The sequence below is a fragment of the Anser anser genome (genome assembly GCF_964211835.1).
Source record: "Anser anser genome assembly, chromosome: 1".
Classification (NCBI taxonomy): domain Eukaryota; kingdom Metazoa; phylum Chordata; class Aves; order Anseriformes; family Anatidae; genus Anser; species Anser anser.
The window spans coordinates 158,926,827-158,941,659 of NC_139720.1; the positions used below are offsets into that span (position 1 = coordinate 158,926,827).

The following is a 14,833-nucleotide window of genomic DNA, read 5'->3' on the forward strand; positions in this document are numbered from 1 at the left end:
TTAATTATAGCAGCAGAAACATCTTACCCTATTACTGAATTAAATCCACAATTAATGAACAATTTAATTGATCAGATTACCGTACAAACACTCAAAAATCTTGAAATTTGAATGAAAGTGTTTTTTTTCAAAGTTGTCTTCTATTTTTAAAAGATTTTTTAAAATCTTTTCCTGATAACTAAATTTATTCCCTGCCTCACACACACACATGCACACTCCAAATTAAAATGGACTTTCTCATGTATTCTTAATGTGGGATGAGGTTCAATATGGCTAAGTGCTGGGTCCAGCATTTTGGCCACAACAACCCCATGGAGCACCACAGGCTTGGGGGAGAGTGTCTCGAAAGCTGTGCAGAGGAGAAGGATCTGGGGATGTTGGTCGATGCTCATCTGAACATGGGCCATCAGTGTGCCCAGGTGACCAAGAAGGCCAAAGGCATCCTGGCTTGTATCAGGAGTACTGTAGCCAGCAGGACCAGGGAGGTGATCGTACCCCTGTACTCTGCTCTGGTGAGGACGCATCTCAAGTACTGTGTTCAGTTTTGGGCTCCTCACTACAGGAAGGACATCGAGGTCCTGGAGCATGTCCAGAGAAGGGCTATGAAGCTGGTGAAGGGCCTGGAGCACAAGTCCTGTGAGGAGCGGCTGAGGGAACTGGGGTGGTTTAGTCTGGAGAAGAGGAGGCTCAGGGGAGACCTTATTGCTCTCTACAACTACCTGAAAGGAAGATGTGGGGAGCTGGGGGTCAGCCTCTTCACACAGATAACTAGTGAAAGAACTAGAAGGAATGGCCTCAAGCTGTGCCAGGGGAGGTTCAGGTTGGAAATTAGGAGACATTTCTTCTCAGAAAGAGTAGTTAGGCATTGGAATGGGTTGCACAGGGAAGTGGTGGAGTCACTGTCCCTGCGGGTGTTCGAGGAAAGATTGGACGTGATGCTAAGTGACATGGTACTACTCTAAGCAACTGTAGCTATGGATAAGTCCATGCCACAGCAGGTATGTATACACCTGAAGTAGGTGTGGCCCATTAATAAGTCCACACCAGAACAGGTAAACCTCAAAGTGTCTGTGGCCATGGATAAGACAACGACACAGTATGCAGACCTCTGAGGGGACTGTGGCTCATGGATAAGCCCATGCCAGAGCAGGCACACCTCTAAGGGACTGTGGCCAATGGACAAGCCTAGGCTGAAGCAGGAACAAGGAGAGGAGTTCACTGCAATGTTAAACCCTATGGCCTGGTCCAGAAGGACAAGAGGTGGAGATTGTAATGGATATGCCTCTGAACTGTTGTAACCCATGACTTGAGTTGCATGTTATAGGAAGCAGTATAGTATGGACCCCTTGCCACTTGCCAGGGTAGGGGAGGAATTCGTTGTAATTTTAAACCCTGGTCTGAAGCTCTCTGAGTAGATCAGTTTTCTACCTATATAAATTGGCAGCATACCACTAGGAAATTCCTGCTGTTGAAAGGTGCTGGTTAGGGCCTCAACCGGTTTTAAGAGTTTAAGGTTTTAAGTAATTCTGATCTGGATAGGGTGACAAAAAGAATCTTCTGATAATCAGCATATGAGCTACTTCAAGTTGTGGGAAGTCTTCAAAGACATCTTTAAGGAATAAATGAGGGAAACAAAAATTCTATATTTTTTTCTCTATCTTGGAAATATCTGAGATATTTCTTTTTCCTTCAGTGTTCCACACAGTGGAAAAAGTAAGCCTTAATCAGAGAAATAAATTTTTGGCAAAGTTTAAAAAGTAAGAAAAACTATTTATAAAAGAAATTGCTACGTAACTTTGATCGCCTTCAATTTGCCAAAGTGAAGATTAGGGAGGATTTACAAATAATTGAGGCTAATAAACACTCTTCCTTGTCTACCCCCAACATGTTCTGAATTAGGAGTATGAATGAGAAGCAATAATTTGTTTTGAAAGTGAAAAACAACAATCAAAACTTGTTTGTATGGTACATGTTACTAATTTTGAGTAACACCTTCCTCTGCAAATCCTTAAAAAGATTTCAAGGGGATTATCATGGATTAGATGACTGTTCAGAGTAAGACTGGCAGAACTAGGTCCTAGGAGATTTCCTGTGCTTTTCTCTGTTTCCTGAAGAGGAATAGGAATTACACTATTAAAACTAGATTTATCATTTAATATATAGTTTAAGAAACATTCCCGCAGTTGAATGGGAACAGACAAGAGGACTTAAAGACTTAAGAGTACACATATTTTTCTCATGTGTAATTCATATGATACTTTTAACTTGATCTTTGTCAAACATAATGCTGTTAATTTTATTTTTAAATCCAATGAATTATAATTCTTTCCATTACTGGAATATATTAAAATTATTGGCTCAAACCTTGAACCCATTTACAGAAGGGTTTTCTCTCCTTTTCTTTTTCTTTGTGGGGAGGGAAAAGGAAGGGGATGCAACCATGGACCGTGTGATGGGAGAAAGTAGGAACAGGAAAATTATATTGTGATTTATCTTGGGAAAAAGGAAATATAACACCTCACTGTACACTGAAAATGAGATATTTGAGACACTGAACAAAGTGAATTTCACTAATACATCACATCAATAAAGAAATACTAAATGAAATAATTTGATATGTCATCTACTGTGAATATTTTCAGTGTTCAGTAACTTTCATTTCCTTTTATCTTACATGCTTCTTCAGTATTCGTAGTCTCTTATTGAAATATTACAGTATTCAAAAGTTATTTGAAATACTTTCTGTAAGATTTTTTAGAATAAGTAAAGCATTGCAAGTCTGCATCAAGAGCACTGTAAGGACCTTTGAAACTATAAATACTCTACCAAATTGTCTGTAGTCCTGATATCACTCATATTTTTTCATGATTATGGTTAAAAGACAGAACAAAATGCCACCTTGTGATCTGACATATCCTTGCAGAGGAAGTCTATAAAACTAGGTGTCCTACAAAAATCCCTTACTCTTCTGTTTTGTCTTCTCTTAATTTTCCTTCATGTTCCTTTTTTAAAAATTAATATTATTATTTTCCTTTGTTTTCATGGAATCATAGAATGGTTTGGGTTGGAAGGGACCTTAAAGATCACCTAGTTCCAACCCCCCTGCCATGGGCAGGGACATCTCCTACTAGACCAGGTTGCCCAAAACCCCATCCAACCTGACCTTGAACACTTCCAGAAATGCGGCATCCACAGATTCTCTGGGCAACATGTTGCAGTGCCTCACCACCCTCTTAGGTAAGAACTTCTTCCTTATATATATTCTAAATCTCCCGTTTTGGTTTAAAACCATTACCCCTTGTCTTACACTATGCTCCCTGATAAAGAGTCCCTCTCCAGCTTTCTTGTAGGCCTCCTTTAGGTACTGAAAGACTGCTGTTAGGTCTCCCCTGAGCCTTCCTGTTTCCAGACATTTGGGAGTTTTGTTATCATTTGGGGGACTCTATTTTTTCTTTTTTGTTGTTGTTGTTTTTTTTTTCTCCCCCCCCCCCCCCCCTTTACATCTGACATAATCTATAAAAACACACATATTATATAACAACATGCTTAAACCACAGTTAAATGTGAGCTAGTGTTGAAGGGAAGCATTTCTGGAACTGCTATGAAATGAAGGGCATTGCTTACTGAACTCAGTGGTGTGTCTGAAGAAGTGGAATCTGTGCCTGTAAGGAGCAAGAAGAACTGTATGCTTCATGACAGATGCTTCTTAAATAAATAATATGACAATGAAGAAGCACACAGATGCCTAAGAAGGAAAATCTAACCTCAAATCAGTTTTGCTTTTACTTTGATTTTCTTGATTCACCTTGATCCAGCTCTGTTTCCCAAACAATCACAGTAATTATATTTAACTGAAGGAGATTTGTGTAACGTACATATAAAATATGATGTATTAAAAAAAAAAGTTCCAAAAAAAAAAACCACCACCCATCACCACCAAAACAAACAAACAAACAACAAAAAAAAGCCACAAGAGTTAGCACATTATCCAGATAGCAATACAGGTAAAATATTGCCTATAATCACAAGAGTATGCCACCTGGTATGTGTTCAGAATCACTCTTACTGCATGCAAATCAGTTGTTACCATATGAATGCACTCTTGAGTATGCAATTTCCTCATCTGCATGAACAAAATTGGGTCTCAAACATATAAAGGTGTGGTTTTTTTTCAAAATGCAAATTGGATTTGCACACCTGCTTGAATCTTTGACTTTCTTTACAGACTTATTCCTTTCTTTTTATAATCTTGGCATTATTGATTTTATGCCTACTGCTCTTTATTTATATTCTTTTTCTAGGTCTCTGTATCTGGTTTTCATTTTCCTGTGCTTGTTTCTCTTGCTTGTTTATTTTTGCAGTTCATTTCTAAGAGCGCTCTGCCATCCCCAGTAGCTTCTGCTGATTGTGCTTCCTACTTTCCATTAAGTATTGTTTGAGGCAAGTGGGATGTCAGGGGGCCGTGATATGTTACAGAGGTACTGCAGACGCACTCTTCCACACTCAACCTGTCCTTGACAAATAGCCAAATTAGCCACATCCCAGGGGAGATCTTTCTCCAGGCTGCCCTGCTCCTACCTACACCTGCATCTCTCAGGTATATGATTCTCTCACCCTTTCCCAGGGTCTGCTCCCTCACAAAAGACTCTTCTTCTCCAAAGTCTGTCCTCTTTCTCCAACTAATAGATGTTACTGATGTTCTTCATTTCAGTTTTCCAGTTCAGAGCTGCTCAAATAGGGTAGCTACAGAGGCAGGATCTTGTTTCAAGCTGTTCTACTCAAGGAAATAAGGAGTAAGGATAGGCTGGATCAACGGCCTGGTGGAAGGATCTATAAAACCCACACAGGGCTGAGAAACTGTGATCAACGAATGTCACCAGTTCTCCCATGTGTTTAGCTGCTTATGCAGAAGGTGTATGTCTTATTTTTGACAGCGTGTATTGGGCTTACATGGCAAGGGTTCGGTATCAGGGGGGCTTCAGGGGTGACCTCTATTAGCAGATCAAAGAAGTTGCCCCATGTCAGATCAGAGCCAGCTCCAGCCGGCTCCAAAAGTGACCTGCCGCTAGCCAGAGTCGAGCCAATAAGTGATGTTGCTTGCACCTCTGTGAGAGCAGATTTTAAAAAGGGGGGAAAAAACTGCTGCGCAACAGCAGCTGGGAGAGTGAGGACCGAGAAAATGTAAAAGAAACAGCCTTGCAGACACCAAGGTCAGTGAAGAAGGAGGGCAGGAGATACTCCAGGCACCTCCTGGAGAAGTTCCCCTGCAGCCTGTGGAGAGGCCCCTGGTGGAGCAGGCTGTCCCCCTGCAGCCCATGGGTCCCACACGGAGCAGATCTCCACGCTGCAGCCCGTGGAGGAGCCCCCGGTGGAGCAGGTGGAGGTGGCCTGGAGGAGGCTGCGGCCCATGGAGAGCCCCCGCAGGAGCAGGCCCCGGGCCGGAGCTGCAGCCCGTGGAGAGGAGCCCACGCAGGAGCAGGGGTCTGGGGGGAGCTGCCGCCCATGGGGGACCCGTGCTGGAGCAGTTTGCTCCTGGGGGATGGACCCCGTGGTACGGAGCCGTGTGGGAGCGGCTGTTCTTGAAGAGCTGCTGCCCATGGGCAGACCCCGCAGGATCAGTTTGGGAAGGACGGCATCCCGTGGGGGAGACCCCACATGGAGCAGGGGCAGAGAGTGACTGTGAAGGAGGTGACGTGTTAGGGACTGACCACAGCCCTCATTCCCCGATTCCCTTGCGCCATGCGGCGGGAGGACATAGAAGGGGGTGAATGGGGGGAAGGTGTTTTTAGTTTTATATTCTCACTTGCTAGCTTGTTAGTGTGGAGGTTTTACTCGGGTGGGCAACCGAGCTCCACCACAACCGCTCTCACTCCCCCTCCTCAAAGAGGAACAGGGAGAAAATACGATGAAAAGGGCTCAAGGGTTGAGATAAGGACAAGGAGATCGCACAGTAATTATCGCGATGGGCAAAACAGACAGCATAAGGAGATAGTAAGATTTATTTCCTATTACTAACAAGTTAGAGAAGCGAGAAACAAAGGAAAGAAACCAAAAACACCTTCCCCCACATCCACCCTCTTCCACCTCCTCCTCCCGAGCGGCGCAGAGGAACGAGGGAATGGAAGTTATGGTCAGTATATAGCGCTTCTTCTCCACCGCTCCTTCTCAGCCACTCTCGTCCCCCGTGCTGTGGGGTCCCTCCCATGGGATGCAGTCTTTGCTGAACTGATCCGGCATGGGCTGCCCACAGGCAGCAGCTCTTCAGGAACTGCTCCAGATATGGATCCATACCATGGGGTCCGTCCCTCAGGAGCAAACTGCTCCAACCTGGATCCCCCACGGGCAGTAGCTCCTGCCAGGTCACCTGCTCCTGTGTGGTCTCCTCTCCACGGGCTACAGGTCTGGCCCGGAATCTGCTCTGGCAGGGGTCTTCCACAGCCTGCAGTCTCCATTGGTGCAGGTCCACCTGCTCCACCGTGGTCTCCTCCACAGGCTGCAGGGTGGAACCCTGCTCCACCGTGGTACTCCATGGGCTGCAGGGGGACAGCCTGCTTCACCATGGTCCTCACCACAGGCTGCAGGGGGCTTCTGCTCCGGCGCCTGGAGCACCTCTCCCCCTCCTTCTTCACTGACCTTGGCGCCTGCAAGGCTGTTCCTCACTCCTCTCACTCTCCCAGCTGCTGTGTGGTGCAGCATTTTTTTTCCGCTGTCATCAATATGCTCTCACAGAGGCGCAAACAACATCACTTACTGGCTTGGCTCTGGTCAGCAGCGGGGCCCTTACCTAACATGGGTCAGCTTCTAGATCCTTCTCACAGAAGCCACCCCTATGGCCCCCGGTACCAAAACCTTGCTACGTAAACCTACTACAGTTAGTAATAGGCAATAAATTTTATTAATCTCCCTATGCTGAGTCTGTTTTGCTCATGACAGCAATTGCTGAGTGATCTCCGTGTCCTTATCTGAACCCTTGAGCCCTTTCCATCATATTTTCTCCCCCTTCCCCTTTGAGACAGGGGAGTGAGAGAGCGGTTGTGATGGAGCTCAGCTGCCCAAGTGAGTAAAACCACCACAGCGATATTCAAAATTTAAATTTGGGGTTTAGCATTGCATTAAAATTTGACTACATGAATTTCAAGTCAGACTATGGCTTCTTAAATCCATTTTTAATGCAAGAAGCTTCTGAGATTGTTAAATAAACTTGACCTTGCAGCAAACTTAATAGAAATTTTCAGTTATAACCAAAACCCCAAATTTTATGTTGATCTTTATGAATGACTGTACTTCTAATAGGCATGGAGTATTTAATTTTGTTACTGGAATAGCAATATGATAAAGTACAACTTGTTTGTAGTTCATTAACCTATGCAAAGGTATTTTATGTACAGCTTGTTTAACTTCATTTCAAAAGAGAGAAAAAAAAAAACTAGCAATAGATTGCAGAATAGACCTTTGTTTTCTGCATCTTATATGTACCTTTTTCTATGTATGTTTGCCTGAGGTCACTCACGGATTGTACTTTCAAATACGTAGGCAGAGGTAGTATTGAAGTATCTTGATCACATATATCACAACAAGCTCAGATCATCTACCAGCAATGAGGTTTTGCAGATCAAGTACTTTCAGGAATAGAGATATGGAAAAAAAATAATAAAGGAAAACAGTTCTGGTTTTAGTTCCAAAACTTAATAGGATATCCAAAATCTCCAACCTGGCATCAGACAGATTTTCATCTTTATGGCTAATTTCTCCTCATCTTCCTTTCCTTCTCCTACTCAGACACCTTACCAATCACACAGATCCCTCCAGAACAATTCTGGCACTGTTCTCATTTTTTATTTTTTTTCTAATTTTTGCTTCATTTACCTCTAGAGCACCTAATTTGAATCAGTACAAATTGATTCATATAATCATGTGCCTTCCAGAAACAGAAAGAGAAAGAAAACCAGCAAAATACGTGGGAGAGAAAAGAAGACGGAGTAGTTAGGACAAAACTAGGGTTGGAAACATCTGGTAATGTATAATTAGCATGCACTATGTTCTAAAATAAAGATTATTAACTCTGTAACTTAATAAAGTAATTCATATAATTCTGAAGTACTTAGCGTGGGCGGTGATAGCATGAGATAGCCTTTTACATATAGATACTGTGAATACAAATCACTGCTTCCTTCTAGTTTCACTCTTGTCCAAATTTTTATACAATACAATCCAGAATGATATAAATACGTTTCATGCTAAAATATTAAAACATGCCTTATGTCATGCAATTTACTAGCTAGAAAAAGCTTTTTCTTGCACCCCTATAGAGGCAAGAACTACAGACACACGTTATGGTGTTCTGACCAAGCAAGCAGATTTAGAGGGATATATTTATACAGGATAACAATTTACTTATGGTAAAAACATAGAAGGAGGTTAATGATTAGGAAAAGTAATTATCAGAAAACAATATAATGAAGGTCATCACTTAAGCAAAGGTGTTATTACTGTTTGCAACAGCAAGAATTTCATAGCCTTGGCCCAGCCCTTTGTCTGTTATCTTTACAAATGTCTTAGGAATTCCTCTATAGGATGTTCATCATGGATAATATTATAATGAAATTGTTCACACTGTTGTAGTTAATGATGTGCCAGCAATTTCTCTGTAATCTTTGGTTACACGGGTTCACAACTCTGTAGTAAAAGTGCTCCAGAATGAAGCTCAGCACACCAAAGTTCAATCATGAAAACACTAATTCAAAATATGAAGAAAAATGTGTTTGTTCAGTTTTGAGTTCTGACAAGAAAGGAGTTAAAGTAAGTATGGCAGTCTAAAACTTATTTTATTATTTTAAAATTAAGAAATATGTCAAGCTTCAATGTGCCTTTTTCTGTGTTTTGATCTGTTTCTTAATGAAAATAGGTTCACTGTGACAGACTAACTTACTTAATTTTTTTTCAGAAGTATTTCAAGTTGTCCAGTCCTCTGCATGTGTTCACTACTATGTCAGCAAGTATTCTGCAGTGATTTTTAGCCTGCTAATCATAGAATTACAGAATCACAGAATCACAGAGTCACAGAATCACAAAATCGCAGAATCACACAATCATAGAATAGGTTGGAAGGGACCTTAAAGATCATCTAATTCCTACCTTCTTGCCATGGGCAGGGACACCTCCCACTAGACCAGGTTGCTCAAAGCCTCATCCAACCTGGCCTTGAACACTTCCAAGTATGGAGCACCCACAATTTCTTTGGGTAACCTCTTCCAGTGCCTTACCATCCTCTGAGTAAAGAATTTTCTTGTAACATCTAATCTAAATCTTCCCTCCTTTAGTTTAAAACCTTGTCCTATCATTATCTGCCTGAGTAAAAAGTTGTTCTCCATCTTTTTATAGTCCCCCTTTAAGGACTGGAAGGCTGCTATAACACTTCCCTGGAGCCTTCTCTTCTTCAGGATGAACAACCACAACTCTCTCAACCTGTCTTCATAGGAGAGGTACTCCAGCCCTCTGATCATCTTCATGGCCCTCCTCTGGACTCACTCTAATAGTTCCATCTCCTTAAACTGAGGGCTCCACAGCTGAACACATTACTCCAGGTGGGTCTCAGAAGAGCAGAGCAGAGGGGGGGACAATCCTGTCCCTCACCCTGCTGGCCACTCCTCTGTTGATGCAGCCCAGGATGCAGTTGGCCTTCTGGGTTTCAAGCGTGCACTGCTGGCTCATGTTGAGTTTTTCATCCACCAGAACACCCAAGTCCTTCTCCACAGGGCTGCTCTCAGTTTGTTATTCTCCCAGTCTGTGCTCATGTCTGGGATTGCCCCGACCCAGATGCAGCACTTTGCACTTGTCTTTGTTGAAACTCATCAGGTTCACGTGGGCCCAATTCTCAAGCTTGCCCATGTCCCTTTGGATGGCATCCCTTCCTTCTATTTTATTAACTGCACCACTCAGCTTGGTGTCATCTGCAAACTTGCTGTTGGTACACTAGATTCCACTGTCTATATCACTGGTAAAGATATTAAACAGCACTAGTCCCAAGGCGGACCCCTGAAGGACACTATTCATCACTGGCCTCCACCTGGACATAGATCCCTCGACTACAATTCTCTGGGTGCGGCCATCTAGCCAATTCTTTATCCACCACATAGTCCACCCTTCAAATCCTTTTCTCTCCAATTTAGACAAGGATATTCGGATATCCATGAAATAAGATAAATAACACTAGGTAAAGGCAGGAATAAAGATGTAATGCTTTAACCTCAAATGGTTTTACATTTCAAAACCCCCCCCCCGAAAAAAAAAAAAAGGGGGTGTCATGATTATAATTTTTGTCCTCTTAGTCATTGTATAAAAGCCAAGATTATTTTAAGCACCTCACAAATGTTGAAAAAGGGACATTGCTTAAAGTAATTCTTAATTTAAGGCTACTTTATATGCTTCCATTCAAAATATTTCATTAAACTAAATGTTCAAAAGTCATCGGTAACAAAGGCCACAAGATTTCCTTTCTTGTAGCAACAGACAAGAAAATATATATATATATAAAATTCAAAGTTTAAAGGACATTGGCAAGATGAATGTCATTTTTAAAGTGGATGTCATTTCCTTTGCTACTAATAACATTAGACTTACAAGGCTGAGAAAGGAGAAGGTAATTTAATTTTCACAATTTGTGTTGTCTGCTGGCAAAGTTCAGTGTCTTTGGAGAGCATTCTCTGTATCTGCACTTGATAGTATGTGAATAAGTTCACAACCAATTCCACCAAAAGAAACAAAGAAAAATGACATTAAAAAAAATCTAATGATTCAACTTGTATTTAATAGGAGAGATGAAGTTTTGCAAAGCACTGAGTTTTGGAGTAAGCAAACATACTGTTTACAGGGCACATACTCACTTGGAGCCCGAAAGAGTTAATTATTTACTAACAACAAAAGAAAGCATACTGCTAAATTTACCATCTTAGTAGATCTACTACAGCAAAGTAATGCCTTCTTTTTCCCACAGAAGCTGTAGGTCTCCATACAATTTAGAAATCCAGAACTGATAATTCACTCTAGACTATCTTTTCTGCTTATAACAAATGAATTTGGAGCTGAAAGAAATCTTGTTGCTACTTAACCTTATTAGTATTATTGTTATTAATAGGTAGATCGTACTATCTCAGTAGAAAGAGACCATTTAATTGTTCATTGCTTCAGTATCCCTAAAGAGAGCAACTAAAATCTATTATAGCAAACAATAAATATGTATCCTGCCTCAGATAATGTCCAGAAGGGCAAAGCTACTATAACTTTAATTATTCCTTTCTTGACTGAAGAATGAGAAAGGCACTCGAAGTAGCAGTGAAGATGCATGACAAGACAGTAGTGAGAGCTCTTGCCAGTGGGTGCGCTTGTCTATGAGATGGTTAAGAATGGAAACAGAGACCAATGCTGCTGGAGTGCAGCAAGAGTACATAAGCAAGGGGTGGAGAGATCAAAGTTGTTTACAAAATTGTTGCGAAGGGTAGCTTGCTCCATCCAAAATCAGAGGCAACAGAACAGAGCAAATGCTAATGTAAGAATATAGAAGACAAGACACTGCACTAAGTAGATGACAAGACAGAGTCTTGTGCTCCATATACGTTCTTAACTTTGTTTAGAGCACTAATACTTCTAGTAATAATCTACTATAGGACACTTATAAAAGTTATAAGTTATGTCCATCCATAAAAAGACACCATAGCAAGCCATTGCAAATACAGTAATATTAAAGTTTCTGTCCACAAAAACACCCTATTATTCTTACACAGAGTCCAATTGCTGTTTACAAAGAGCTAAAGAAATCTAACTAGAGCGTAAATGACAACTACAAATATTATTTGTCTCCCATAAAATACAATTATTCTCTGAGATTTAGAAGGAAAGATATAAACAGAAAGAATAAAAAGTACAGTGTTACTTTGCAAAATTCATGTTAATACGATTTTTTTTCCTAGATGCTAGAAGTTCATTGTGTCCATGTAAATAAAGAAAAAGAATTTCATTACGGACTAAGTTTTGCATTCAACAAAAATTAAGTTAAAAAAATACATAAAAGTAAATTAAATCCTATGGAAAAATAAACACATTTAAAAATACTATTCCTTCATAGTTCAATTAATTCACGTTATTCACAGAAGGGATGTTTCTTATACTGCCTCCATTGGGCATGCTAACTTAAGTATGAGAGAGCTGTTTTCTCTAAGGAACTGTTGTAGATAGTAAATAGTCTGCACATAATTGACAGGTCAAGAGTGTAGGAACCCCTCAGAGGTTGAAAATATCCTTCTACATTTGTAATATTAATGCCTAGTTTATTCTTGCAAAGAAACAAAGACTGTGTTTCCTGTTTATTCTGAAAACCCTTTTTATGTTGAAATCCCTTTTTCAATAAATTATGTGAGCACTTTGAGTGCTTAACATGGACTGGTATTGTCCAGGATAAGAAATGGAACAGATTGGATTTGATTTATTAGGTTCTTGTAATAGTTGTACTTACTGGAACAGACAGAATGAATTCAACTTAAAACTGTTAAATCGGTTATGAAAAATTACACTAAAGTATGTAGAAAATGGCATGCATGATTATATTACATGAAACCGTCTCAAGACATTCATAATTTTACATCTGTTTACGTATGTTCTTAGAATTTTCTCATGAATGTACTAGAGATTTAGGTTTTCAGTGTTGCTACAAAAAGTTACATAAACAACGAGTTCTCAATGGACTTTTTATGTGCTAATATAAAGAACTTAGCAAGCACGCCCACAATCATAATTTAGCAAAATAAATACAAATGCAGTTGTTGTTTTTAAAAAAGAAAGATTGAAAGGTCATGTACACAGTTATGTAATGCACTGCATATTAGAGCCATTATTTTTGTAAAACAAGAATTGTTTTTGACAAAAAGCATAGGATATTATTAACTGTACAGTCTTCACAGAACCAGTAAACAATGCATTAAAACCAGATAGTTTTCACCTACATCAACTCCTTTGAGAAAAGACAGAAGAAAAAATAGTCATTGTACATGAGGAAGTCTAATCTCCCAATAATCTCCTAATCTCCTAATAGTCTCCCAAGACTTTCCTAAAAATGCATTTTTATGTTACATATCTATTATTTGTGTTTATAAGTCAGTTTGCAAACTCAGCCTCTTAAATATTTATTATGAACCAGTTTCCTCTGGTTCATCATTTAGCTGTATGGTGGACATTTTGTCCTGAAGGATACCGTGAGAGACAGTATTGAAACCTTTGCTAAAATTCAAAAAGACTACATCAACTGGTTTCCCTTGGTCAACTAGATGGGTAACCTTGTTGTAAAAGGAAAGATCAGCATTATTCCAAATGACAAGCAGTCTCTTAATATAAAACTTTGAAGTAAAAATATCTGTCACTGACTTCAGTTTGCCATATATTTCTGTCTGCTATTACATATTTCCTTTTCCTTTCCTAGTATCTGTAGCTAATTATACTATACTCCAGGCAAAATGTACGCAAATATAAACAAAAAGTTTAACTAAGGTTTAAGACTGAAACATAGACATCATACAGTCTTATACCAAAAAAAAAAAAAAAATTAAATAAAAAATTGGAGTACTGTCTGTCACATCACATTTCTATAATATTTCTATAATGTAATCAGAAAAAACATATAAATGACAATATAAGTTTTTTCCATTGACAACCGTTTCTCACAGCTAAGCACAAAATACTTTTATACTTAAAGTTATGTTTCTTCATTGTTTTTGCTTTATAATTTAAAATAATTTAATTCACATTTTCATTTCCATTTTTCTTCTAATGTAATTGTAATGCTAAATCTTAAAAAAAAAAAAAAAAGATTGAGTAAGTTTAATAGGACTATTTTGTCTGATTACAACATTGAAATGTAATGAAGGTTCTTGGCAAATAATGCGAATTGTTTCATATCTATATGACTTTCATAAGTCCTTTCAGCTTATTCAGGCTCAAGTAATTATTTAATTCTAAAAATAAGTTATCATACTCAATATGGCTGTTAATATATTTTTTTTTCCTCTGGATTTCCATTATTTTAGATAAACATCTTACTGTCACTGTCTAGTTTTGGATATAATTGAGTCATTTCATGTATTTGAAGGCTCTTCTCAGTGATATGGATATATAACAAAATTTCTGTATGCATAAAGCTATATAGGAATATACAAAAATAAGAGAAATTGAATTCTATTTCATCTGTGCAATGACTTACTCTCTCAACCTGATCTTTCTATATAATACTCTCTGGGTCTGATGATGGGAAAGAGGATTTTACCATCGTACACACATATATTCAATCTCACATCTACTGTTGTGCTGTTTATACCCAGCTGGGCAGCTGAGCTCCACCACAACCATTCTCTCACTCCTCCTCATCAAAGGGAAAGGGGAAGAAAATGATGAAAAGGGCTCAAGGTTTGATAAGAACAGGGAGATCACCCACCAGTTATCATCATGGGCTAAACAGACTCAGCATAGGAAGATTCATATAATCTAATGCCTATCACTAGCAGACTATCACAGTGAGAAAATAAAAAAACTAAAAACACCTTCCCTTTCATACACCCTCTTCTACATCCTCACCCCAAGCGGCACACAGGAACGGGGATGGGGGTTGCAGTCAGTCTACAGCACTTCACCTCCGCTGCTCTTTCACAGTCACTCCCTGCCCCTGCTCCACGCGGGGTCCCCCCCACGGGATGCCGTCCTGCCCGAACTGAGCCTGCGGGGGCTGCCCACAGGCAGCAGCTCTTCCAGCACTGCTCCCACACGGCTCCGTACCACGGGATCCATCCCCCAG

General features: G+C 40.0%; 1 protein-coding gene across 23 annotated transcripts in view; it reads right to left on the reverse strand.

The window, feature by feature from the left end:
• Positions 1-14,833, reverse strand: part of GPC5 (glypican 5) — a 778,624-nt gene that overhangs the window by 306,817 nt on the left and 456,974 nt on the right. The gene's annotated exons all lie outside the window — the stretch shown is intronic.